The sequence below is a fragment of the Notamacropus eugenii genome, chromosome 4 (assembly GCF_028372415.1).
Source record: "Notamacropus eugenii isolate mMacEug1 chromosome 4, mMacEug1.pri_v2, whole genome shotgun sequence".
Classification (NCBI taxonomy): Eukaryota; Metazoa; Chordata; class Mammalia; order Diprotodontia; family Macropodidae; genus Notamacropus; species Notamacropus eugenii.
This window is the reverse complement of record NC_092875.1, coordinates 461,126,092-461,143,510: the sequence shown is the minus strand read 5'-3', so window position 1 is coordinate 461,143,510 and position 17,419 is coordinate 461,126,092.

Sequence of the window (17,419 nt, the reverse complement as noted above, 5' to 3'; positions counted from 1 at the left end):
TTTGAAGACATGAAGGAAGGAGCCAGTAGACAGAGAATCAGAGGACTGTATCAGAATGACCTACGTTTTGTCCAACTTCTGGGCCACCGCATCTCCGATTTGTCTTTTTACCTCCCCAGTTTGCTTCTTTGGTCCCTATAATTCAGTTGTTAAAGTTAAAAATCCACTTCATCTGATACTTCTCTCTGTCTAGCTCAGCACTAGGCCTCTCCAGGGCTCATTCTTTGCCTTACTCTTCCACTCTTGTGCCTTTTGGAATCCAGATTCTGTCATTGGGGAACTCCCTGCATCTCAGAACTCATCCTTTCTCACACCCTTTGCCATCTTGTACTCCTAGAAACATGACTTTCCCTTGATGGCACCTTGGCTACAAACCCTCACCTGTTCCAGGGCTGGTTGCTCCTTCTTTGATTCTCCCTGACCTCTATCCTCTAATACACATAAGGAGGAGGAATCAACACCCAAGTCTGTCCTTCCTTCTCATCGCCACTCCCAGAGAATCCCTCTGTTGCCCTTTCTCAGCAACATTACCTTCTTTGAAGCGTATTCCGTATACCTGCATCTCCCTGTTCAGAGCCTTGCTACTGTATCTATTATTACTTGCCATCACCACCCCCTACTTCTCCCCGACCCTGCCCAGGTCACCTTCTCTCTCAAGGTCTTCAGTACCTGGCTTCCTCACCATTTTCCTTTCTATCCAAGTTAACCAACCTCCTTATCAAGCCTGATCTTCATCTTCACTGGTCATACCTCGCAGTCATACCACTATATGTTGTCTCCCTAATAGGATGTAAATTCCTTGAGAGCAGGGATTATCTAACTTTTATGAGCATATTCCCAGCACATAGCACAGTGCCTGGCATACAGTAAGAACTTAATATTTGTGTGTTGTTTAGTTGGTACTTTAGACTCACCATCACCCCAAAATAGAGCCAATGCATGATCCTGAATTCTAAAATTTCCTTCTCTGATAACAATCTTCTGTCCTTCATACTTTTTCACTCCTAAGGTGAATCCTGAATGAATAAATGAAATAATAGAGAATTAAAACTGGGAGAAGTTCTGAAGATTTGCTGGATTCCCCTGGGAAATTATTCGATTGCCCTTTTATTCATTTGGAGTTGGAATATTAATATCATGGTGAGGTTTTATATTTGAGGGCCTGCTGGGTACTTTGATGGGCACACTGAATGTGGAAAAACTTTGCTCTTGACCTCAAGGATCTTCCCTGGTAAATGAGGATCATGTAAAGGAGTTTTCTGTAACTGTGAAGCTCAGAAAATGTCTTTGTCAAAAAGCAAAATGTAGATTGTTATTGTTGTTCAGTTGTGTCAGATTCTTCGTGAACTCCTCTGGGGTTTTCTGGCAGAGATCCTGGGGTGGTTTGCCATTTCCTTCTCCAGTTCATTTTACAGATGAGGAAACTGAGGCAGTCAAGGTTGAATGACTTGTCCAGGGTCATACAACCAGTAAGTATCTGAGACTTGAACTCAAGATTTGAACTCAAGAAAATAAGCCTTCCTGACTCCCACCACTCTATCCCTTGTGCCACCTAATTGCCTACATGTTTATATATCCATATCAAATTGCTTTCCTTCTTAAGGAGGGGAAAGGGAGAAAGAGAATTTGGAAATTAAAACTTTTTAAATGAACTTTTTACATGTAATTGGGAAACATTTAATGAAATAAAAATAGGCAAATAAGAATTTGTTACATTTTTAAAAATAAAATTAGACTCAATGCCTACTTCACAGGCTTTTGTGAAACTCAAATGAGATAATCTATCTGTAAAGCCCTTTATAACCTTTAAAATTACACAAATTGCAGTTATTATCAGTGGTCATCTGTGATAAGGGATTTTCAGTAAATGATCATGACTTCTGATAACAATGTCTGATGAGCGATTCCATTAAACAAATTCAAGTCAGTTAGACAAAATTTGATTAAGGATCCACAGTACACAAGGGTCCATATTAGTTGCTGTGGATGCAAAGATGAAAAACCTGTAACCAGTGTGGTAGAATGGGTTTGGGGAGGCAGAAGCTTCCCTCTTACTATAGGGCTTCCAGCAGAGGCTGAATGACCACTTGTTCATTTATTGCTGAGGAGATTCCCATGCAGGCACTAACTGGGCTAGATAGTCTGAGAATTTCACACCTGGCTGCACTACCTTGAGACTTCTCTGGCTGCCTCTTCCACCATGGCCCACCTTCCCCAGCTTTTCACCTTCCTGTTGCATTTTGTCTTCCCTCATTATATTATAAGCCCCTTGAGATCGGGGTTTGTCTTTTATTTATATTCTGCATTTGTATCCAGTATAGCACTGTACATGGCCCATGTTAGGTGCTTCATAAAAGTTTATTGACTATTCACTTGACAGTGAATAGTCCTCCCCATTCCAAAGATTATCTATCTGTTCTTACTATCTCCAGCAAGGTGAACACTCAGTAAACACTTAATTACCTGAGAAAAGTTCTTATGATGGCGTCGTTGGTAGAAGAGTACGGAGACTCCCAGATGGAAATGGTGGACAAAAGGTTCACAAAGTAGATAAATATTTTTTCTCACCAGTAAACTAAATGTGGGGGAAAGGATAATAGTTACTATGCTAAAACTCGTGGATCTGTGATTACTGTATATTAATTTGGGTTCTTCCTACAGACATATAGATTGGGTATGCCTATATGGGTATGTGTGCTCCTCTTGAATAAATGAATTGTTGAAGGAGTGAGTTCTTGAAAAAGAATTAAGTGTTAACTGTTGGGCAGTTATGTAGTGCAGTGTGCTGGGCCTGGAATCAGGAAGACTCATCTTGAGCTCAAATCTGGCCTCAGACACTTTCTAGCTGTGTGACCCTAGGCTAGTCATTTAACCCTGTGTGCCTCAGTTCCCTATCTATAAAGTGAGCTGGAGAAGGAAATAGCAAACCAGTCCAGGATCTTTGCCAAGAAAAGTCCACAAAGAGTCTGGCCAAATGAAAGGACTGAACAGCAACAGTATATGCTAAGTACTAGGCTAAGTACTGGAGATACTAGTAGAAAAGTAAGACAATAGCTCATATTCTAATAGAGATAACACATATAGCAGGTTTTAACTGTAAGTCAAATGGAAAGGTCCTAGTCCTTAGGATGGAGCAGTAAAGAATATGATAGTAATTCAGGTAACATCCCCACAGTGATTGCTTCTTGGAATGGTGGCTGCTGGTGTTGGGCATGACCAATTAACTAAGGCGGGAGGGGGGGGGGCGGGAAGAGATGGTACTACTACTACTAGGACTCTTGGACTTTTGTGTCTGTCAGTGGCAGTTGGTGGTAATGCTGGCAAAGAAGGCCCCTTCACAGTAATTACTCTCCTCTGTGTTTACTTTGGGGCCTGAACTGGAAATGGCGATTTAGTAGGTGAGGGGAAGGCACTGCTATTACCACAGCTCTTGAGTTTAAGGTGCCAGTGGTCTCCATAGAGGTCTGAGGGGAGATAATGGTTGAGATGGTAGTATTTTGATTTGTGTGGTACAACCCACCTTCTGTGTCCCCATCAGGATGCCTTGTTCCTTGAGGTATGTTTTGTCCAAGTTACGCTATAGGGAGTACACCCAACCTGGGGGAAACTTTATCTTCTTCTTGAGCTTAAGTGGATGTCAGTGCAGCATAAGGCCTATCAGATATTCTGTCACTTTTACAACATGCCCATCTTCATTTTTACTCCTGTAGGGGGAAGTAAAGGGGAGGAGGGTAACATCTATGGGCCAGGTGCTGTGCTATATGATTTATAAACACTATGTCATTTGATCCTTGACTACTTGGGAGGTAAGTGCTATTATTATCCCTATTTTATAGTTGAGGAAACTGAAGCATACAGAGGTTAAGTGAGTTATTTAAGGTGACACTGTAAGTGTCTGAGGGTAGATTTGAACTCAGGTCTTCCTGATTCCAGGTCTGTCACTCTACACCATCTAGCTGAATATAGCACTATACTCATGTATGGCAGGTTATGTAAAGAACTAACTTGAGACTGGTCCATCTGTGGTTGGTTATTAGTCACAAGGTAGATGAGGGGAGACAAAAAGGAGGCTCATTATCACTTCTGTCACCAAAAGAGACACATTACTGACTCGAAGGGAACAGAAAGCCAAGGCTTGTTTCCATAAATCAGTATTGCTGATTCAAGGGAGCTCATCTGATCAAGGGTTAGATAGACTCTTCATTTCATATTAAGGAAAAAGAAGATTTTAGAGAGAATGAACCAAATGATTCAAGGATAGTTAGACATAATTTCCCATCACTTTATCTTTAAAAAATGAGGCCTTGGTTACTATGGAAATTTGATGATTTGAAATGGGGATAGTCTAGAAGTGAACAAGGAAGCAGACAACATTTGAGACTAACGATTCCATTACATGCACATGAGTGGTAAATAAGAAATGCTTAATTTCACCTTGTTAGATGATTAAAAAACAATTTTTCTTTTTGCCAGTGTTATAGGAGTGGCTCTTGTCTGCTTCTTCTGACTACTTCCTATTGCCCCTGCCTCTTATTTCTTTGCAAAGGGGAGTTTGGGAGGAAAGAGAGGGATGATTCCTGGTAAATTTTTCTGTTGCCATATAATCTTAGCATTCAGGGCGGTTGTGGTGTTTCCTGTCATTATGTTTAAGCCTCTGTGTAGGGTCTTAGACAGTAGAGCTGACAAAGCTGTTCTTTGATTCCCTTTGTGGGGTTATTGGAGAGGAGCTATAATTTTAACAAGCATATTAAGAGTTATTATGCAGATGATGCTAACCAGCTGTTCTCTTACTTGGCTGAGGGCTGAACCAGAGGAAATGGGCTGATATTTGAGCAAGGGAAATTTTGGTTAGCAGAAAAGGAAAAAAAATGTCATCACCAAGAGGGCTGCCAAATACCGGAATGGGATATTTATTAGGTCGTAGACGCTTGCTCTCAGGAGAACTTTAAGAATAGAATGGAAGAGATGACTGTTTGTCAGGAGATAAGGCAGGTTCAGGTTTCCTTGGAGCTAGAATGGGGTTCCTTTCAGAGCCTTAGGATTCTAAGGCACAAAAGAAAAATCAAGGTTTACACAGACTTGTTTTTGAAAGTTGTTGAACACAGATGTGGGAAAAAAAATCAAAAAATGGTTCAGTATATTTCTTCAATGTCTTCTTGGAAGTAGAGGGAAGTCAATACCTGTTGTCTGAAGGACTTTAACTTGAGAATTTTTTTTTTAATTTTAATTTTTTTTAGCATTTCTTTTGTGGTGGAGGAAATAAATAGCTGTCCTATGTCTGTTATGTCTGACATCTTCACCTGGAAGAACCAGTGTGGCTTCAGAAAGGGCTGGGGAACAGTCAATACGGTGTTTGCCGCCTGACAACTCCTGGAGAAATGCCAGGAGCAGAACAGAGGTCTGTACACAATGTTTGTAGATCTGACCAAGGCCTTTAACGCAGTTAGTCTTGAGGGCTTATGGAAAATTATGTCAAAATTTCATTGCCCAGAGAAGTTCGTTAGTATTGTATGATGGCATGTTTGCCCAGGTTCTGGATAATGGACAGAGCTCTCGTGCCTTCCCAGTCACCAATGGAGTGAAACAGGGCTGTGTGCTTGCTCCTGTGCTTTTCAGCATGATGTTTTCAGCCATGTTGTCAAATGCTTTCAGTGCAGATGAACACAGCATCAAGGTCGGCTACGGTACTGATGGTAAATTCTTCAGTTTGAAAAGGCTACAAGCCACGACCAAAGTGGAGGGAATGTTGGTGCATAATTATCTGTTGGAAGATGATTATGCACTCAATGTAGCCTCTGAATCTAAGATGTAACAAAGTATGGATGAATTCTCTGCTGCCTGTGCTCATTTTGACCTAATAATTAACACCAAGAAAACACAAGTGCTCCATCAGCCACCACCACACCATTCATACATGGAACAATTGGTTACAACAAATGGAGAGTATCATTTTTTAAAAAATGTATTTACTTTTTGGTTTTCAACATTCATTTCCACAAGATTTTGAGTTCTGGATTTTCTCCCCATCTCTCCGCTCCTCCACCCATGCGTTCTGATTACCCCTTCCCCCAATCTACTCTCCTTTCTATCACACCCCTCCCTTCCCTTATCCTCATCTTCTCTCTTTTCTTGCAGGGCAAGATAGATTTCTGTACTGCATTACCTGTATTTCTTATTTCCCAGTTGCATGCAAAAACCTTTCCCAACATTTGTTTTTAAAACTTTGAGTTCCAGCTTCTCTTCCTTCCTCCTTCTCCACCCATCCCCACTGAGAAGGCAAGCAATTCAGTCATGTTGTGAAAGACTAACTAGATTTCCCTCCATTCTATCCTGCCCCCCCCCCATTTATTCTGTTCTCTCTTTTGACCTTGTCTCTCCCCAAAAGTATTTATTTCTCATTGCTCCCTCCTCCCATTTGCCCTCCCTTCTATCATCCCCCCCCACCCCACTTATTCCTTTCTCCCCTACTTTCCTGTAGTGTAAGATAGATTTTCATACCAAATTGAGTGTACATGTTATTCCCTCCTTAAGCCAAATGTGATGAGAGTAAGCTTCACTTTTTCTCTCTAACCTTCCCTCTTTTTCCCCTCCATTGAAAAAGCTTTTTCTTGCCTCTTTTATGAGAGATAATTTGCCCCATCCCATTTCTCTCTTTTTTTTTCTCCTTCCCTTTACTGAAACAAATTTCTTTTGCTACTTTTGTTTCTTTAATGTTTATTTTTTTTTCCAGCCCCTAGAAATATAGGTGGTAACTTTGTATAATGTTTTTTTTTTCTTGCTGAATTTATTTAACTTTTATGTGGGAGTGATTTTAATCTCTATGCCTACCAGCAGTAGTAGGTTAGGGCTGCCATAAAATACTGCTAAATTTGGGTTTGTCTAAGGACTATGCTGAATGGATTGCTGGGAATATTTGCATGGCATTCAGGAGAGCATCAAAAACTGTGCTCTATCCCTTTGTTGGATATCTTTAGTGTTAGGCATTGTGGGAAACATTCAGAAGGACAATGTTTAAGACTCCCCAAAGAACTGTTTAGAACTGGGGATATGGACAAATGTATAAAAAGCATCCTAACTAATTTATTGATGACATCAAATTTTTAACTATTTTAGTAGTTAGCATTTAATATTATTTTAAGAAATTAGATATTTGATAACATTTAACTGTTTTCATATTTAAATACCATTTTACTGTGAAAATTCATTTTATTTTCCATTTAACAGAAAAAAAATAAGACCCAGAGAAGTGAGTGGCTTTCTTATAGGAACTCTGTGAGTCTCTACAACTCTGTAAGAAATTTTAAAAAACCCAAACTAAAAACCTGGGGGGAAGATTGAGGAAGGGGAAGCCCAAGGGAGTAGTGAGAATTCTAGATAGCACAGTCCCATCCATGGACAAGGCAGAGACACTTGGGAGTGGGGGTGGAAGGAGGATGGGTGGCTCACAAAACTTGCCCCTAGTACTCAGGGATCTCAGCAGGAAGAGAAGTGAAGATGGAGGATTTAACAACAGTGAGCCTATGGAATATGTTTTGGCTCTGTGGGAAATGGCATGCTGCTAAGGGAGAGAAACTGCACTTTTCTGAGATGGATGTACCTGTGTGTCCCTGTGTTTATGGATTGTGTTAGTGAGGTTTGCCCACTGAGTTTCTTGAAGAGTAGACTGTTATGGGGAAGCTGCTCCATTTAATAGGATGTAAGAGAAACCAAGAAGAAAGGTTCTACTTCTTTACCTCCTTTTTTTAAACATGTTTTTTGGGACTTTACCAGCTCTCCATTGAACTTCTAGCAAGAAAGGAAAGAGATTTTATGCTGGAGGAAATAAACGGCTGTCCCATACCTGATATCACTTTTGTACACTGAGTACCTTTTCTAGAAAATACTCTATTAATTCCTTTTAGGGGAGACCCTAGACATGAGCCATTGGTAAGCTTCATTTTAAAGATTCTTTTTCTTTTTTAGTGCTCCAGTTTGGGAGTAATGAGCCAGAACATGTGAGAGAAGTCTCTCTTTAAGATCAGTCTCCCCTAGGACTGAACTTGGTGTATGTGAATCCAGAACTAAGGATCCTTTGTGGGAAGGGACCACTTGGGTTGTATTTGACATCTTTTCCCAAGAACAGCTGAAAAATGCCCAATAAATCCCTTGAGGCATACCTCAAATTAGTAAAATCTTGGTGGAAAGACGAAGGCTGTTCTGTCGTTATCTTCTTCTGCCATGGAGATCTGATTATATCTATTGTGCAGATTCAGTTTGTCATCATCTGGGAAATCCCTGGGAATACCTGAATTTGACTTATTTCTAGTTGTGCACTAAGAATCTACAATTTCTGTGCAAGCAGTAGGCTAAAAATGGCACTTAAGCATAGAACTGTTTTATCAAGAGGCATGGAAAGAACAGAAAAGGGAGTCACATCAGAGTCTAAGTAGGAAGCAAATAGTTCTAGCCTTTCTCCTGGTCAATATTGTTATAAATAAGGCCCTCTCCATGTAGAGTAAGATGCTCACACCTGGGCCAGATAGCAAAATTAAAGTCCAGAGTGAAAGAGGAATCTTTTATTATGGTCTTTGCAAGAAGAGAGCACATTCCCTACTATGAGAGAAGTGCACTGATACAGAAGTGAGAGCAAGCCCCTCCTTCCAGAGCCCTGATTGGTCCGAACCCCTTCTGGTTATAGTCTCCCTGAACCATCCATCCCAGGTTACCCCTTCATATGTTCTCATATGTTCCCCCTCCCTCATTATGCTCAAAAATGGCAGCTATTTCAGCTCTTGTGGTGTGTCAGATAATATGCAATGAATTCATTAAGCAAGCACAATGAAGAAATGCTTTCCCCCGATCATTGACCCCAGCCAGTTTGGTCTAGTTTTAAGTCTGACCCCATTATCAAGAACTTTGTTAGTTAGGCTAGCTGCTTTTCCTGAAAGCTCATTGCTCAGTGGTGCTTGCTATCTCATACCACCACTTTGTGAAAACCTAACTTTATAGTGTTTACCACAATCCCTTTTCTTCCTTTCCTACATGGAATCAGTCTCTTGTCTCCTCAAAACTTTTGGCACCAATTACTCAGATCTGTCTTGTGAAGAGCCAGTGTGGGTCAGAGGGTCAGTCCAGTGTTAGACACCCTCCTTCTCTCTGAGTTCCAAGTTCTTTGCTTCAACACTCAGTCTTCATCCTTATATTTCAGCTATTAATCCTGAAGCTACCTGGCACCATGGCCAGATCATCTTGACTCTCAGAACTCCAGGGTTGTTCCTGGAATTTCTTGGTGTTCAGCTAGCAGTGCGATCACTTTGTCTAGGCTTTGATCCACCTTCCTTAGGACCACCATCCCTTTAAGATTTTTCTTCCTCCTCTTATTGCACATACAACTCACAGGACATCATGGGGAAAAGCCACTTGATTCCCATGCAGCCCTTGGGTTCCTTCAGCCTCAGGCCTATAGCATCATGGAGACTCACAGCACACAATTACCTTTGTGTTCAAGGTCTAAAGAAATACATTAGCAAATCAGGAGCAGTGGAAGGTTTTGTATGTAGGGTGGGGGCATCTTAAGGACAATGGTGGTTAGTAAATCATTAAGTATAACTAGATGGAGTAACAAATATAGATCCCTTAGGATCATTGAAAGCTCCAAGTAAGACTATTTGCAACATTTTAAGATATATGTATGTGTGTGTGTGTTATACATACATATATGTTTTTAAATGAATGTATATTTGATTACTACTTTTTTAGGGTAGAATTCAGAGAATTGACTGAACTTAGAATATATTGATAAAAGGAGAATATTCTTTAAAATGCATAATAGCTTTCTCAGGTATTAGCTTTACTATATACTGGTAGCATTTTTTTGTTGTTGAGAACATATCTTTGAAGTTATAATGAAAATCATTGGGAAATAAGTTTTGATAATCCCATTTTCACGTTACATGTAACTTTTTAGGAGTATAGACAACATACGAAACAACGTCAAGCTAAACTCTAGGACCAGAAAACCCTTCCATCCCTTTGGACGTTTTATCTTACTTGATCTGCATTTCTCTGTTAGGTATGTATCATTTGGTATTGTAGCTGTTGGGTACATGGCGTCTCCCCTGAAGGATAGGGACCAGCCTTATTTCTTCTTATTTCCTCCAGTGCCTAGCCCAGCTATCTGCACAAAGGTTCCTAATATGTTAACACTGGTTGAATTAAATTAAAGCCAAAACAAAAGAAGTATGTATGTAAAACTCAGGGTTACCCCAGTTTTCAGATACCTTTATGGGGTATTTTTGTCCATCAGTATAAAGAAATAACATCTTGAAGGCAAACCAATGGCAAGTAGTTCTATGCCAAATAACTATTTTAACATTTCCCTTTCACTCCTTTTATTCTCTTCCCCTCAAAGTCATGAGTTGAATTGCTCCCCCAAAATCACAGTTTAAGTGTGACATCTCTTTTAAAAAGGAGTGTGAAAGCTATCAGCAGCTGAGTTTTCTTTTTGTTTTTTTTTCTTTAAATATTCCTACAGAATGGAAGGATTTTTTTCAATAAGAATGTTGAATTAAAATATTATTTTACTCCTACACACGGAGTTTTATTCCCATTCTAAGTGAGATTGATTTGGGGAGTCCCTGATCCATCTTATGTGTTTCTCAAAGCCACTTGATAAGACTGCTGGGTGTGACCCTTTGGAGATCTTTTAGGGGCTGCCTCTCTACCTTGGCTGATAGGACACAGAGAACTCAAAAATGAATGTAAGGCATTTATTAAGCACTTACTATGTGCAATGACCTAGGGATACAAATAAAAGAGCAAGACAGTCCTTCCTTTCATTCAATAACTCGCATACTTGAGGATAGCTGTGAGAACTGAGCTGAAGGAGGGTCAAACGCCAGAGGGATGTTGCTGTGCCCCAATGCTCAAGATCCTGGGGCAAATCCCCGACCAGGACTGGAGAAGAGGTAGTGGTCAGGATGGCTTGACCCTCCCAGGCATATGCTTCTGACTCTCTCTACCTCAGAATACCTTGATGCTTTAGAAAGATGGCTGACTGACCAAGGCTGAAGGAGCTAATCTCTTGCCAGAAGACCAGTCCAATGCACATGGGCTATGAAAGCAGGTCAAAACCATTCTGCTGTCTCTCACTTTCTTTAGGACTCTGAGTTCAGAAAGGGAGGAAGGAGTGATTGGAGATAAGCTGTCCTACAGCCACAGCTGCAACCTTGAGTGTTCTAAGCTACATTGGGAAACACCCACACATAAGCTACATCCTGAGAATGTTGGGAGATTTTCCTAGTTGTGGGATAATGAACTAAAAAGAAGAATGAGCCTCCCGGAGTCAGATCAAACCCAGTCTGTATGAACTCAATTTTTAGGGTCCTGAGACATAAAAACAGAAAAGATTCTAGTACAGGACACAAAAATGTATCAGGATATTTCTGGAGTCTGCAGGACAAGTTTATATTGTCATCACTGGTGCGTAATAATAGCCATCATTTATATAGCACTTTAGGGTTGGCACAGCACTTTCCTACATTAACTTATTTGTGCATATTGGTACCTGGTTGGGGATTTGGGCAGTGCCTTGTGTGCTGCCTCCCTCTCAGAAACAATAATTTGAGTGTAAGCACTGGCTCATTCTGACTGGCCAGGAAGCTAAATGGTACAGCAGATAGAGCTGTGGACCTGAAGTCAGGAAGACCTGAATTAAAATTTGGTTTTAGAAATTTATTAACCTTGTGACCTTGGGAAAGTCACTTAACTGCCATACACCTCCGTTACTTCATCTGTAAAACCATGATAATAACATTTACCTTGTAGAATTGTTGTGAGATTAGATGAGGTGATATTTGTAAAGTACATTGTAAATCTTAAGGTAGCATATAAATGCTAGTTATTGTTATTTATTGCTATTATTACTAAATCCCAGAGAAAACTAAGTTAATGTATTCTTTCTGTTCTGGGAAGTTGTTAAAATAAACCAATAAATCTGTCCTTTTACTACAGATCTGTAGACAGAAGCCTCAGTTTGTCAGATAAAGCAGTTTATCTCTCTGTCTTCGTGGGTCAGTCCCAATAATCACAATCCATGTTGGATTTCAGCAATTGTTCGGCGCAATAGTTTGGCAGTTCTGTTGGTCAAAAGCTTTATCACATTTGTCAGTAAGAAATTGCAAAGGAAACTTTAAACACACAAAGGTAAATACCTCTCAGTGGAGGCAAACATCAGGTTCCAAGAGAGGAGAATGCAGTCACCCTCTTTTAAAATATTTTTTTTAATAAATTTTCAGTTGTTATATTTGTTTTGATCAGATAAGATCTACATTTTCACCCTCCTCCCCCAACCCCAACCCCAATAGAGAATGTCAGAAAAATCAAAACATTCCAAACATATATAGTCAATTGTCCACTTGTCCTTGCCCTTCCTCCCCCATTACCCCAGCTGTAAAATGAGAATAATAAACACCTCCCCCCTTGCTGAGTTGTGAGGATCAAATGAGATTTTTAAATTGATGTTTTCTGCTTCTTACCCTTTTCCCCTCCCAGAAAGCCATCCCGTATGACAAAGAATATTTTGGGGAAAACAAAACAGAAAACCAAAGCCAGTACAAGTGGTTGATACGTTGAAAAAGTCTGAAAACATGTGCAATGTATAATACCTGTGGACCTCCCATTCCCATGAAGGGACAGGTTGAGAGTATTTTCTTACATCTTTTTATTTGAGTTTCACTTGCTCTTTAACATTTTGTTACATTTACTTTTGATTTTTTGTTGCATCACTGTTTTTTCTATGTATATATTTTGAAGTTACTATGCATACTTTTTCCTTGACTCTGCTTCTTACTTTGCTCTGCACCAGCTCGTATATATCTTTCCATGCTTCTAGATGTTCATCACACACATCATTTCTTATAGCACAATAATATTCTATTATAGTTATGTACCACTTTTTTTTACTTCTTGTACAGTTTTGTTTTACTGTGGCAAAGATACTGGCGTAAGTTGCCATTTCCTTCTCCAGCTCATTTTACAGATGAGGAAACTGAGGCAAACAAGGTTACGTGCCTCCCTCCCCTAACTAGTAAGCATCTGAGGCTGGATTTGAACTCAGGTCTTTTTGATTCCAGACCTGGTGTTCTATCCACTGCACCACCTAGCTGCCCAACATTAGCCATTCCCCAAACGATGGTCATCAACTTTGTTTTCAATTTTTATTATTACACAATGTGCTGATATGAATATTTTGGAATATGTAGGACTTTCTTCATAACCATAGCTTTCTTGGGGTATAAACTTAGTAATGGAGTCCTAGGTTCAAAGGGTATGGACATGTTAGTCACTTTATTTGAATAATTCCAAATTGCTTTTCAGAATGGTTATAACATTTCACAGCTCCACCAATAATGTATGAATGTGCCTATCCTTTCGTAACTTCTCCAATACTGAGTGTTGCAAATTTTTGTCACCTTTGCCAAATTGCAGGATTTGAGGTGAAACTTTAGGTTTGTTCTAATGTGTGTTTCTCTTATTAGTGGTTGGGAGTATTTTTTAATGTAGTTGTGAACAATTTGCAGTTCTTTCTAGAGCTGTGTGTTGACCATTTATCTATTGAGGAATGGCTATTAGTTATATATAAATTGTTTATATATCTTGGATACCAAGACCTTATCAGAGCAATTTGATTCAAAGATTTTTTTACCCCATTTGGCCACTTCCCCAATCCCCTGTTCTTGTTTAATATTTCTATTTTCTCTCCTACCCTTCAGCTAGTCTTGTTCCTTGGTTTTAAATTTCTTTTTTGGTACCCCTTTCCAAAAAGAATTTCTCTTACTCTCTTTATTATCTGCTTTCTCCTTCTGTTTCCTCTAGATCCTCATTCTATGTTTCCTGACCCCTATAGATCTCCCGTATCTGTATTCTTCACAGTTGTCCACGCTAGGCTCTGACCTCTCGGTCACTGCCATTGCCCCATGAATTCCCCCTTCTTATTGTGTCTCATTTCCAGAACAATGCCGATTATTAATGATAATGATAATAGTACTAGCTAGCATCTATATAGTGCTTACTATGTGCTAAGCACTTTATAATTACTATCTCATGTAATCCTCACAATAACCCTGGGAGGTAGGTGCTATTATTATTATCCTTATTATACAGATAAAGAAACTGAGGCAAACACGAGTAAGTGACTTGCCCAGGGTCACATGACCAGTAAGTGTCTGAGGGTAGATTTGAACTCAGGTGTTGGTGACGCCTGACCTGGTGCTCTATCAAACTGCACCTGGTGCTGCTGCATGGTAGGGCCCTTCCCCCACCATGTCCCTGAGTATACAGCCCACACTGATCTGTACCCTCTCGTGTTGATCTTTTTTTCTACATGTGCCTGGAAATCTCCTCCCTGTGTCCATGCTGTTTTACACCCCAAATGCCAGTTACCCCTAGAGGTTCCAATTTCTCCCCTCCCCCTTCCTGGACAAGCAGACTTTTCAAGCACCAAATCCCTCAGGCCCCAATCAGTATAAAGTTTTTATCTCCTCTCATTTTCCATCTCTCATCATTTGTGGGAACTTTTCTCAATGGAATCCCTCCCACCTCCAAAGCAAGACCTCCTTCCTTTCCCCATCCTCTTCAATCTTCTATCTCTTCCTCACCTACACCCCTACAGGTTCTTCTCTTTGTGAGGCCACAGAGGTCACTTTCTCCTCATTGCTGGTTCTTGGTTAGACCCCAGCTTGACACTCCATCCCCTGGATATAATCTCCCATGTTGGAATGTAGCTCCAGATAAGAAGAAGCATTCACCTGCAGGCAGCGTCACCAGGTTTTGTTCAGTATGCACCCTGTTGTCCTATTCACTGTTTTCTCTGCCAGATTTCTGCTTTCACTTGTTTCCTTGGGTACATTTAGAAAGAAATTGCTTACTAGTGTCCCTGTTGTCGCTTTTTATTGCTATTAACTGCCCTTGCCTGCTGTGTTTATTCACTCCTCCTGCATTCCAGTGGTTTGGAGAGTTCAAGAGGCAAATTATCACTTCAGTTTGACTTTTCTTTCTAAAAATGCTTTAAACCCCTTTCTATTTTTGAACAATCATCTTTTGTCTTGTATGGTAAACTCAGATTTGCAGAGTGGGTCACTCTGGGTGGCATCCTGAGCTCCACTGCTTTTTGCAACATATTATCGCATTCCTTCCTCCTTTTTCTAATGGGTGTGGTGTAGTCTTACATTATTCACATGTTCTTTCCTTTGTATTTAAAGGTCTTTCTTCTGGCTTTCAGAACTTCTTGTTTCTGAACTGAACTGTTAAATTTGAACACTACATGTTTTTGGAGTTTGCAGCCTCAGGTTCTTTTCTAGAGGTGATTTGTGAAATCTTTCCATTGGAATTTAATTTTCTATGTTTAGAAATTCTGCAGAGTTGTCTCCTATTATTTCCTTCATTATACTGTTAAGTGTTTTTAGTTTTTTTTGGTCCATTATATTCTTCTGGGAGACCCATGACCATAAAACTGTCTGAGTATCCTGTCCTTAAATTCAGCATCTCCTGTATTGTATCATTTTCTCCTTTTTTTGCAATATTTATTCATAGATGCATAAATTCATTTCCTAGATCGAGAGGCCGTATTTCTTTCTGTTGTTACTGTTTTTCCTGTTGATTTGTCTATGTTCAAGTTCTTTGAATTTTCTTCTTCCTGAAATCTTTAGTACTTTCAGTCTCCCCACCCTCACCCCCTTCCTTATTTTCCTTATTACTCACTTCCTGACTCCCTCCCCTCCGATTGTGTCTTCCTTGGGAGCTGGATCTCAAAGTGTTTCAACTTCCTGTCACAATGGGCAATTCATGGTTCACCAGCCTAGGTCTCTGTCCCAACTGACTTTTGGGTGATCAGACTAGCCCTTGTTGGATGTTGTGCTCTTTCCCTCAGGATTGGTTGTGTGCTACACATCTCCCAAAATGTACAGTATCCTGTCCTGGTGCCCTGTCCCACTCCCTCTGTTCGTTAGTTCCCTGCTCCTGGACAGGCAGTTCAGATGCTGCTTTCCCTGCCATGAACAGTTCAGAATTTTGCAGTTTGAGTGCTTCTGAGTTACAGTCCCCAGCAGGCTTTTGTTCCTGAAGGACTGTGGCTAAACTGGGTATTAAGGCCCAAACAAACTTATACAGTCTGGAGTGAGGGTCTCCACAGCACTGGAAAGAGGGAGGAAGGAATGAGGTACAATCATGGGTTTTGACGTAAGTTTATGTTATGTCCTTGGGTTTGCTAGTACAGCCTTGCTGCCAGCAGTGTGGGAGGTGGAAGAAGAGGAGCGTCAGTTCCTAGATTGGATAGATTTTTTTTTTTTGAGTTTTCTTTTGGATTCTGGGTGTTCTAGACCATGAAAACAGCTGAAGTTGCCTTATCTTTAGTGTATAATTCTTATTTAGGAGAGGCTTGAGAGGTCAAGGGGATTGGAGAAAATTTCTCATCCACCATCTTGTTGCTTTCATGACCCAGAAGTCCCCCCCTCAGTACTTCATTAGTATTTATCTGTGTCTACTTTGTTGTAGTTCTCTTTATTCCTCCATTTGAACTTTTGAGTTTCCCCACAGCTCTGATCTTTTCATCAGGAATGCTTGGAGGTTGTCTGTTTCATTGAAGGTCCATTTTTCCCCATTTTTGCTGGGTAAATTATTCTTGGCTGTGACCCTTTGCCTCCTAGAATATCATAATCCAAGTTCTTGGTGGCTGTGTGATCCTGACTGTGTCCCTTTGGTATTTGAATTCTTTCTTTCTGTTTGTAGTCTTTTTTTCTTTGACCTGGAAGCTCTGGATTTTACCTATGATGTTGTAGGAAGATTTCATTTTGAGATTTCTTCTAGGAGATGACTGATTAATTCTATTTCCACTTTGCCCTCTGACTCTGAGAGAGCTGGGCAGTTTTCCTTTAAGATTTTTTGAAATATGCTGTCTAGGTTCTCTCTTTTTTTTTTTTTTTGATCATGTTGTTCAGATAGTCCAACAATTCTTAAATGTTTTCTCCTTGGATATCTTACATTTTCTTCTATTTTTTCAGCCTCTAGTCTTTAATATTTCTTATTGCTTCATGGAGTTATTGGCTTCTATTCTGATCCATTCTGATTTTCAGAGAGTTTGTTACTTGGTCAAGGTTTCATACCTCTTGTGCTGTTATTCATTCCATGTTTTCCAATCCTTTCCCCTATAACTCTCATTTCTTTTCCATTTTTTCCTCAAATACTCTCATTCCATTTATAAAAATAACTTAAACTATTTTTTAAAAATACTGCCCTCATCTCTCCAGAAATTTTCTTTGAATATGTGTCCAGGCTATGTTTTTCTCTGAGACATTCCTGGTAAATATTTTGGTATCGTTCTTTTCTTTTATGTGTGTGTCCTAGTGGTATCCTCACCACCATAATGGTTCACTTTTGGTTATTT